Source organism: Equus przewalskii, chromosome 30 (genome assembly GCF_037783145.1).
Source record: "Equus przewalskii isolate Varuska chromosome 30, EquPr2, whole genome shotgun sequence".
Classification (NCBI taxonomy): domain Eukaryota; kingdom Metazoa; phylum Chordata; class Mammalia; order Perissodactyla; family Equidae; genus Equus; species Equus przewalskii.
This window is the reverse complement of record NC_091860.1, coordinates 10,505,694-10,516,878: the sequence shown is the minus strand read 5'-3', so window position 1 is coordinate 10,516,878 and position 11,185 is coordinate 10,505,694.

The following is an 11,185-nucleotide window of genomic DNA, read 5'->3' as shown; positions in this document are numbered from 1 at the left end:
GTTGTTTGCGTGGGTCCTATCTGTGCACTTTAACCACTAAAATCATTAGTTTTCTCTCTTTGAAACTTTAAAAACAAATAGGCTCCTTCAAAGTCAAAGAATAAGCTCCACTGATTTAAAAGGCAAAGCCAAGAAAGTGTCCACTGTCATGGAAAAGAGACCATCAAAGACCACAACCAAATCAGCATAATGTAGCAATACTCTAACCCAGACCAGAGCCCTGCATCAAAAAGTTGTTTGCATCCTGTAGAAGAGTACATTAGTCACTTTAGCTATCTTTCTTTTTATCTCTTCTTGAGTTCTCACGACTGTCTCCATCTAACCGGTAATAACAATTGTCTTGGGAAGTCAGGGCACTGAAGTTACATGTGCTGATGTGGCTCTACCTGTTAGGTTATCGTCAGAGACGTTACTGAGATTTTAGTGGGCTGTAAAATGCGGAGTTGCTAATAGCAGGTTACATTTCATTTACAAATATTAGGAAAGTTTATAACTTTACCTAAATCCATAATGGATTGTTTTAAATAAATTCTCATATTTGGTGAATGAGTCCTAAAATTAGTCAATACCATCCCATAGTAAACTTAATGGTATCTTTGTGAGGTTTTTTTAAACAAATATTTTATTTCCATGTTTCAAAATGGAAACTTTGAGGTAGATATTCCAGAGCTCATGAGAAATGCTGACACAAGAAAAAAGCCTCCAGGAATAGTTAAAAGAAGTAAAAAAAAAAAGAAAAAATCTTGGCACTCATGGCACAAATATTAACACACTAATTTTTAATCACTCAATTTCATTTCAGATTAAACTAGGCTCGTATTCATGGTGACATTAAAATTTAATTTATAGCTATATGCCCACCAATAGGTTTTCTTTTGAAGCTATGTAAAAAACATTGTTTTGGGTATAGTTGCAGACCGTGTTATAGTGTGTTATTTTCTTTAAAATTAGAGAACTGGGGCCTGCCCTGTGGCCGAGTGGTTAAATTCGCGCGCTCCGCTATGGCAGCCCAGGGTTTCGCTGGTTTGGATCCTGGGCAGGGACATGGCACCACTCATCAGGCCACGTTGAGGTGGCGTCCCATATGCCACAACTAGGACCCACAACTAAAATATAGAACTATGTACTGGGGGGGAGGGCAGGTTTGGGGAGAAAAAGCAGAAAGGAAAGAAAAAAGATTGGCAACAGTTGTTAGCTCAGGTGCCAATCTTTAAGAAAAAAAGAAAAATTAGAAAACATGTTTTCAAAATGTCTCGTTTGCAGCACTCATTATCCTACGTTCTCATTGAATAGATAGCATTTTGGAAAAAAACTTCTTGTGTAAGATTTCAAGATTTTATTTTACTTTTAGTTCTTTGGGGAAAGAACTTGAATATTCTCACATATTACCTAAGATATTTGTTCTTTGGTCAAATAAAATGGAGACTCATCTAGTAGGACCTGAAATTAATATAAGGTTTCATTTTGATTTGGGTTCTGAAAAAAATTATTTGTCAAGGACATTTTTTTCCTTCAAAAGTTTCAAAATTGGATTGACGTTTCTTTAATTTTAGTTGGTGCCAGTCTCTGTTAAAATAACATTGACTTATAAACATTGATAAGTTGCATAATATTTAAAAATAGGGTTTATAGAATTACTAATTGTGGAGAGAAAGGGGTAAATAAGCTGTCCTTGGACTCAGAAGTGGAGGTATATGGTGGGGTGGGATTAGCTGGCAAGAAGAAGTTTTTGTTCTCCATAGGCTGTGGAGGTTATCAGTATTGATCTGTGAACTCTTCAAAAGAGGGGAATTGTCTTTGAATTTCTACTGTAGTAAACACAATGTAGTGATTACTAAATGTTTACTGAAGGATTTCGTTTCTTGCTCTAATTTGGTCTTTTCTGGACAAATGACTACTTTTACTTTAGTTTCTCTGTGTGCAGTACATGGATAACAATTTGCCCCACTCTTTGGAGAACAATTATAATCCTCGGAATCAGTAAATAACTAAGCCCTCTTTGGAATTAAATTGCTATATAAATAATTGCTATATAAATTGTACTGTTCTATGGTGACTTGGGAATTAATTCCTCAACTGGGAGTATATGCCCTTGATCAGAAATGCTGGGCTACCGAATTTAATGCAAACAGTGGTCTAATACATTCAGAAGGCAGGTGGTTTATTCCCAGGGCAGTAGATTTCAAATCATAATGCACATTAGAATCAACTTGAGTGCTTGTTAAAAATACTGATTCTCTGTATTCATCCTCAGGCTCTGGTCCGTTAAGTCAGGAGTGAGGCCTAGAAACTTGTATTTTTTAAAATTATTTTTATGCTGAAATGCATGTAAATTAACCATGTTAGCCATGTGTACAGTTCAGTAGCATTAAGTATACTCACATTGTTGTGCACCCGATCTCTAGAATTCTTCGTCTTGCAACACTGAAACTCTATACCCATTAGCAGCTCATTTCCCGCTCCTGCTAGCCTCTGGCAACCACCATTCTACTGTCTGTTCCTATGAGTTTGGCTACTCAACATACCTCACATAAGTGGAATCATACAGTATTTATCTTTTTGTAACTGGCTTATTTCAGTTAGCATAAGGTCCCCAAGTTTCCATCCATGTTGTACTACATTTTTCTTATCCATTCATCCATCAATGGTCATTTAAGTTGCCTCCACATTTTGGCTATTATAAATAATGCTGCTATAAATATGGGTGTACAAATATCTAAGACTCTACTTTCAATTCTTTTGAAGATATGCCCAGAAGTGGAGTTGCTGGATCATATCATAATTCTATTTTTAATTTTTTGAGGAACTGCCATACTGTTTTTCCATAGCAGCTGCACTGTTTTATATTTTCACCAATGGAAATGTGCATTGTTTTTAAATTGTTTTAAAAAGCAAAGTTATACATATACCTAGTTTTAAAAGTCACAGTTTTAAAAAGCTAAAATGAAGCAGCTGTCCCCTGTATGTACTCGTTCCCATACCCACTCCCCAGTGGTAACCACTTTTATATCAGCTGTTTGCTCTGATGTTTTTCCTTTATATTTCTCGGTAACATGCTTAACTGCTACTTTGAGTTTTAGCTTTAGCTATTATGTATGGACATTCTTGTATGAAAGATTAATATTTAGCTCTCCTACTCCCCCTGTCCTGCTCCACTACCCACTCATTTCCTTACCTTCCATCCTCCCAATATAGATACCTTATCATTTTGGATTAGATCAGTATTAGTATTATTATGACTCTATAAATATTATCCACAGCTGAGTTACATTGTATATTATAAATTTTGCTTTTGTTCTATTTTTGGAGTATTTATGGTATTTATTCCATTTGCTTAGCTTTCTATATATTTAACAAATTCATCTCCAAACTTTCTGCCGGCCGCACAAAGGTCAATGATTATAAATGGATTAAGTAATCTAGAAATTTTATCTTTTTCTTGAAGAGTTCCCTTTTGGAGCCCTCTGTCCTCCTGTTCCAATGAAGATTGGTTGATCTCTAAAGCTGCTGCACAACTATTGACCGTGGATCTCTAGTCATCTTTCCTTTCTATGCACATCCTCCTTTCATCTTCCTCCTGAGTTGGATCCAATTTCTTCCTCTTTCTTGATTTGTTCCCTAATTTCAATAGAATTCATCTTCCAGGAGTTTCCTGAGGTTGTATGCATTTTGAATTTGAATTCTTTCAGAAATTGCTTGTCTAACAACATCTTTATTCCATCTCAAACTAGATTACTAGTTTCCTGGGTATAGAATTCTAGCTTGCAAGGCATTTTTTTTTCCTCAGAAGTTTGAAGCTATCATTTCACCATCTTCTAGGTTCTATTTTTACTTTTGATGTCTACTATTATTCCAATTCTTAATTTTTTAAAATGTAGCCTATTTTTTCTCTTCTTTAGAAGCTTTTAGGATTTTCTTTTTATGGTCAGGATTCTAACATTCATGACAATGTTTATTAGTATGGGTCTTTTTGCTTGTTTGTTGTTTTGCTGTTAGAGCTCTTTGGCGAAACTTCTCAATCTGAAAATTCATGTTCTTCAGTTCTGATCATTTAAAATTTATTTATTTTCCAGCTTCCTACTTCTCTGTCATTGTTTCTGTTCTTTCTTCCTCAAATTCCTGTTTTGGGGGTTTTGGATATCCTGAAGTGTTCTTATACGGTGTGAGAGATTGACTCTAAAGATAGTGGCCAACAATTTCTTCCAACCCTTTATTCACATACTGAACCTCACATCAACAGGTGAAGTCTATTATCTTTCTCATTGAATCTGAGCTTCTTATGACTTGGTTTGACCAATAGAAAGTGGCAGAAGTGATATCTGAGAGACCTAAGCCCAGGCCGTAAGGGGACTGGACACTCCCATTTCCTTTGTCTTCTGTAAGGAAGCTTGGAGTAGATTATTCAACAGTGAGAGGTAGTGTGGTTAGAGGCTTTGGAGGATGAGAGGACATCATGGACTACAGAGCCACGGACAAGTTCCTAGGTGAGTGTAGCTATGTGATTGCCCTAAGCAGAAGAGCTGAAGACCCACTATGCTGAGCCTAGTCAACCAGAATTATGAGAAATAATAAATTCTTTTAATCCACTAAGTTTCAGGGTGATTTGTTATGGAATAATAAAACAACTGAAACACCCTCTGATTCTCTCATATCTTTTTTCCCATTTCCCATTTCATTTCCATTCTTTGAATTTAGTCTCTCATTCTTTTTTTAGGAGGGTTCCACTTTCTGGTTTTATTTCTCTTTTAATCCTTCTATTGAAAGTTTAATTTCCATTATCATGTTTTTAATATCCAAAATCTCTTTTTGGTCCTCTGAAAATTTTCAATAGTTTTCTATTCTTGTTTCATGGATGTAAAAATCTTATGTCTTTAAGGGATTTAATTATGTTAAAAAATTATTTTGAAATCTGTTTCTTCTGAAGTCTACTTTTTGTTTGTTTTGGTTTCTGTCTTTTTTATTGATATATTTCTTAAGTGTTTGGTGATCCTCCTCTCTCATTCACATTTAATTTTCAAGTAGTAAGAAGCTGGTTGGAAACTGTTTTCTGGATAAGACTTGTCAATTGTTGAACTTTGCTGTATGGTGATCTGACTGGGCCATTTCAGTGGGTACCCTCAACTCTATCTATAGGACTTTTCTTTTCACTTGGTTAGTTTCCTGGAAAGGAATCTTAGAGGGAAGTATAATCAAATATAGAGAGAGAGGCTATGGGTTGTCATCATTCCACATGTAGATTTTCCAGTATGGAATCTCTCCATATTTTTAGTGTGGTATTTCTGCCCTCACCTGTGCCTGGTATCCCAGAGTTTGAAGACTCTCCATAGAATAAACCTATCATCTTAATCAGCACTCACCCTGCTACATGGTGGGGAGACGGTTTCCAAGGCTCTAACTGCTTTTTATACAGATTTTCAATGGATTCTCTTGTTTTTAGTTCCATTTTTCTCCCTGTCAACCCTGCCCTCAGTTTCAGAGATAGATAATTGTGCCTTTAATTCTTAAACTATTTGGGGGTCCTTATGTGCTAATCAGCCTGTTTTTGGAGTTCTCATGCTAGAAACAAACTTTCAACTGTCCCTAATCTGTTAAAGTAGTAAGCAATCATTCATTTGCTTTCTGTGTTCCAAACTGTGCTACTGCTGGTCTTTTCACCTGCTGTTTTTGTCAGTTTATGACTTTCTTTTCTAGCGACTTTACTGCCATTTCAGTGGTGCCAAAAATCAATCCAGTGATGTGACCTGGGTATTGTTTGGGGTGCTAACCTCTCAAGTGGATTCTCTGGCATTTCTGGAGGTTCTTTGGTCCACTTATTATCTTTTAGTAAATTTATTTTAAGCTTAAACTTGTTCAGAGTGAGTTCTATGATTTGCAATTAACAACCCTGCCTACTACAGTGCTAAAAGGTGATAACAAGTAAAATTAGTGATGTTCACACCAAGTAATATAGAGTAGTTAAAGACTTCTAAACTGTTCCATGAGGCTTGAGTATTTTAGTGGGAAAACAAACAAAAATATGTGGTCCCACAGTTTTAGGAAATGTCGCATTCTATGTCTCCCTTTGATAGATTTACAATACATATTAATCCTGCTTTAGGAAACTTATTTTGACTTTGTCTAACCCTTTCCTCACACACTTATTTGTCAATTGAAAGAAAACTTGTAAATATTTTGCAGGGCACGCCTCAGAAAGTATTGGAATAGGTAAATATAGGCTGGTGAATTTGGAGAGGTTCAATGGCTCCTAAAGTAGTGGCTCTACACCATTTTTTCTTTTTAAATCAAGAAACAATTTAATCCAATCTATTTGAGTGTCAAATGAAAAGTCAACGATAATGAGAGCACAACATAAAATTTGTAGGGAAGCAGCTACAGTGGAACTTAGAAATGTAAAGCCTGAAATACATTTAGTATGTATGTATGTATGTGTGCGTATGTGTGTATGTGTGTGCGTATATGTGTATGCTTATATGTCTACCTCTATGTATGTATATATACATACATATGAAAATAAATAGGCAAGTAGTCAATTAAAGAAGCTAGAAAAAGAACTAATAAACCCCCAAAATGATTTAAGAATTAAGGAAAATATCAACCAGTATTCATGAGTGAAGAATATTCCTTCATGAATCATAACCATTGATTGACTATGGATGTAAGAGTTAGGCAAAAAGCAATTAAATCATTCTGTGAAAATCTATTGGTTATATAGAATTACAGGAAAGAATATTGTATATTTTATTATTATTTGTAGTTTTGTGTTATACATTGTTTGATCACTAAAAGTCATAATAAACTTATGTATACACACACACTTTTTTTCCAGTGAGCCATTTAACACTGACCACACTGAATATATGGCAAACACATGATATTACCTTCCTAAAATCTGAAATTTTTTTTGCTGAGGAAGATTCTCCCTGAGCTAACATCTGTGCCAATCTTCCTCTATTTTTTAGTATGTGGGCCACCAGCACAGCATGGCCATTAACAGAGTAGTGTAGGTCCCATGCCCAGGAACCAAAGTGGGCCACCCAAGTAGAGCACTCTGAACTTAACTATGAGGCCACTGGAGCTGGCCCTAAAAATCTGAAAATTTTTAAATTTCAAAACACATTTACCCCACGTAAAATGAATCCTGTTCATTTTAGCACAGCACAGTTTTCTAATAACAGAAAATATATGCAAGAAAATAACATTTCTACTGGGTTGAGTAGCTTGATTAAAATGATTCAATATCCTGATTTGACAAAACTTAAGATCATTTATATTTGTTTTGAATTTTAGAAGGCTCAAGTCAGGTAGCAGACGTTTTCAGAAAATTTTACTTGCCCTTAATATTACCTTTTTTTCTGGAGTTTTCTGTCTAATCTGCTTAAGATTTTAAATATAATCGGTTAACATAATATTTAAACAACTGCCAAATCAATATGACTCATTACAAAAAAATACATCATTTCTTGTAAATTCCACATCTGTGTAGGGTTCTTCTCTTTCAAAGTAATTCAACTTAATCCTAAAAGATCCTAGTAGCTTATTTTTTCAGAATATTCTGTATATTTTCCAGAAGAGGAGTCATCGGGCTAAGAGGTACCCCTTTTCCCTTCAGTGTTGTAGCCTACAGTGAAGAAATACAGAATGTCTTTCTCTTGAGAAATGTTGAGCATAACAATGTTTTACTGGCAGCAGAAAGAAGGAAAATATTAGTTTAAATCAGGTCAAGAGCATGAAATTTCTGCTAGCCAACAGCAATACTTTAATGAAATGAAACTTTAGGGGAGAAAACAATCAAAGCTGAAATATCCTTTGAAATATGCAGGTCAGTCTTGTCAAAGAGGAAAAAATACGTGTAGGAGCTTTATAATTTTGAAAATAATTACACATATATTATTTGATTTGATTTTCCCAAGATTTCAGAAAGGGCGATAGTGCCTTGATGTGGTCACCAGAGGGAGAGGCCCAGAAACTGGATTTTGTTCATGTACAGAGTTGAACAGATTTAGAGATCCTACCTCCTCCTAATCACACTTAAATGAGAGTAATATATAAAGCAGAATGTAAATTTACTGATTTATAATGGTTGATATATTTTTCCAGTGACCACAGATTTGGTCTTCTCCACACAGGCCTCTCCGTCCTTATATGAAAATCTCTAGGAAATGAGCAGTCAGTAGTTTACTTAGTAAACATGAAGTCAAACCAAAGAGAGGAGGATAGTTTTAAGGGATATTTCACTCACAATTGTCTGTACTTATCCCACAATAAAGAATGCCTTTTAGTGAACAGAATATTCTTATCTGTTTGACTCAAGGTCATTCTTCAGTGGACAGTGCTGGATACACACTCATAAATCTTGATCTTTACACTTCAAGACCATACACTTTGAATGAACATGTTCCTTTTCAAGATTTGTTACAAAACGCAAAAGTCATAGTCTCAACTCTTGGGAATCTTATGGAGAAACAAGACAAGTATTTCACCTTATTACAAGATCACGTGACAAACATTATGATCCGGACCAGCCGAAACACAGTGTGCCCTGAGAAAGCTAATTAGATATTTGGTTTCCCTTCAAATTGGTGTTCTTTAAGTATTTAGTCACTTTTCTTTAGGGAGAGACCACAGTTTCGCACAGACCACCACATTGCAAGCATGGAGCAGAGAAGGATAGAGAAGGACCTCTGCTGGCAGAGGAGACCCTCTCCTGTGTTGTCCTAAGCAGCTCAGCTCTGACTCTAAACTTGCACACCCTAACTAGCAAAACAGAAACACGGAAATTTACCAGACTTGCCCCTTGGAAAGGCAGTTTAGAAATTATTTGTTGCCATTCAAGCATATTCTTGGTTATTCTCAGCTCCTGATTCCTAGAAACTTGTCAAAGTAGTCCTTCTAACCATATACAGTATTGATAAATACAATTTTCTCTCTGCAATGTTCCTAATGACATGTGAGTATTCTTGAAGATTGGTGCCATTGGACAAGTGCCCAGCTAGCTCTTCCCTAATCCACTTCAGGTCATAATCATGTTTCAGACCTGAGACTATGGAATGGGAGCCAAGAAGAGAGACATAGAAAGCAAACTAAGGGATTAAAAAAGGCACTCTGGAGGAGATGATCACATGTGAGCCAAAGTTTAAAAGTCAAGTGACGGTTACATGGGTAAATTGATGGGCAGAGGGAACAACACGACATGGAGCATGATCTGTGTCATTCACTTTGCCTGGAACAAAGAGTATGTGTGGGGGAGTGAAGACGAAGCTAGAAATCAGGCAGGATCCATGAGTTTACGCTTTTTTGAAAGCTGTGAGGTGTCACTGAAGGATTTTAAGTAGAATATCATAATAAACTCTTTATTTTAAGGAGATCCTTGTGGGCAACTCAGTGGGAGTGGTGGGAATAAACTCCTGACCAGAGACCAGTTAGGAGGCCAGAGCATGGACTGAAGGGTGGAACCAGAAGGAGCTGGCAGTTTCCAGAAAAATTAGGAAATTGCTTTATAGGATTTGGGGACAGATTAAATGAGAAGGGCATGGAGAGGGATTCTGGTTTAGAAACTAGACAGATGATTTTACCATTTACAAAGATCAAGAATATAGAAGGATGTGCAGATTTGGTGGTGAATGGAGTGGGGAGAAGATGGTGATTGTTTTGCATGCCTAGCTCGTTGAACATTTAATTTTACATCACATCTTAAAATAGTCTCCAAATTCTCTTCAAAGAAGAGAAAGTAAAATAACTCAGTTACTAATGAAAGCATCTGGGGATTTGGGAACTTTTAACCCCAAACAAATATATTTCTATTTCTCGTCTAACTTTCAAACCTGTCTTGTTCTTCTTTCCTCCTGCCTTTCCTTATCATGTTCTACTAAAAATGACTTCTGAAATCCTGCCCATCTATTTATCAGTGTTTTCAAGTTGAAATTCAGGATTTACTTCATTTCATTGTTCCCTGAGGAACCACTATTCCTGTTCATTTTAGCTTTAGTATTTATATGCTATTTATAAGTCTTCTGTGGTTAACTTGCTAAAATCCTGGATTTCTTTCTTACAAAGATTTATCATTTTCAAAGTTTCGTTGTAAATTTCTTTAGAAGTTCAAATTCCTTAGTACCTGCCAAGGTATCAGTATATTATTGTCTAAAAAATACATTTTTAGTTAATTGGCTTCTTGGTATATTTCATTCTGATAACTGGCGATAAAATAGATCCCACAACAGATTATTGAATTTTAAGCTTGGTGGGCAGCCTTCTTTACGTAATGGAATATTTTAACTTGCAGTCACTTTCTAAGATACAGAACATTATAGGATATTTCAGATTCTCTCTGGGTACCTTTTTTGTTCAAAATCTACTCAAAATTGTTTTGTTTTATAGGGTAAGGTGTCATAGGACATGATGGTTTCTCTTTAAAAGGAGCTGTTGTTTTACTTTTTGGTTATCAGGAAAAATGATAGAAGTCTGATAGCTGTCTACAAGATTCCCAAAAGATTTACACTTTAAACAGATAAAAACCAGCATTGTGTCCTCACCTATCTGTGTTATAGTGTTGACTGCGCCCACGTGTTGTGATCTCCACGTATAATAATATGTGAAGTAGGCATCAGATATCTGCTTAACTCTAAGGGAATTCAGGTTTACAATTTAAAATATCCTCTTGTTATAGTGACAGCGAGCACTTTCCTCATCTGTACACAACTCTGTTCTTAATCTATAAGATTGATATATACATGTTATGGGGATCTAATAAAATAATGTATGTGAGAAGATTTTCTTTCTTAAGGAAGATTCACCCTGAGCTAACATCTGTGCCAATCTTCCTCTACTTTGTAGATGCGGGCCCTGAGAAGATTTTTTAAAGAATACTTCATACGGGACTGCCCAATGGTGTAGTGATTAACTTTGCAAGCTCCCTTCAGCGGGCCAGGGTTCACAGATTTGGATCCTGGGCATGGACCTACACACTGCTCATCAAGCCATGCTGTGGGAGCATCTCACATACAAAATAGAGGAAGATGGGTACAGAAATGAGCTCAGGGGCACTCTTCCTCAAGCAAAAAGAGGAAGATTGGCAACGGATGTTAGCTCAGGGCCAATTTTCCTCACCCGCCTCCCCCCCCCAAAAAGGAGTATGTCATAAATTATCCTGATGGGTGCTGTCACTTTTACTGTCTTAAATTTTGAGAGA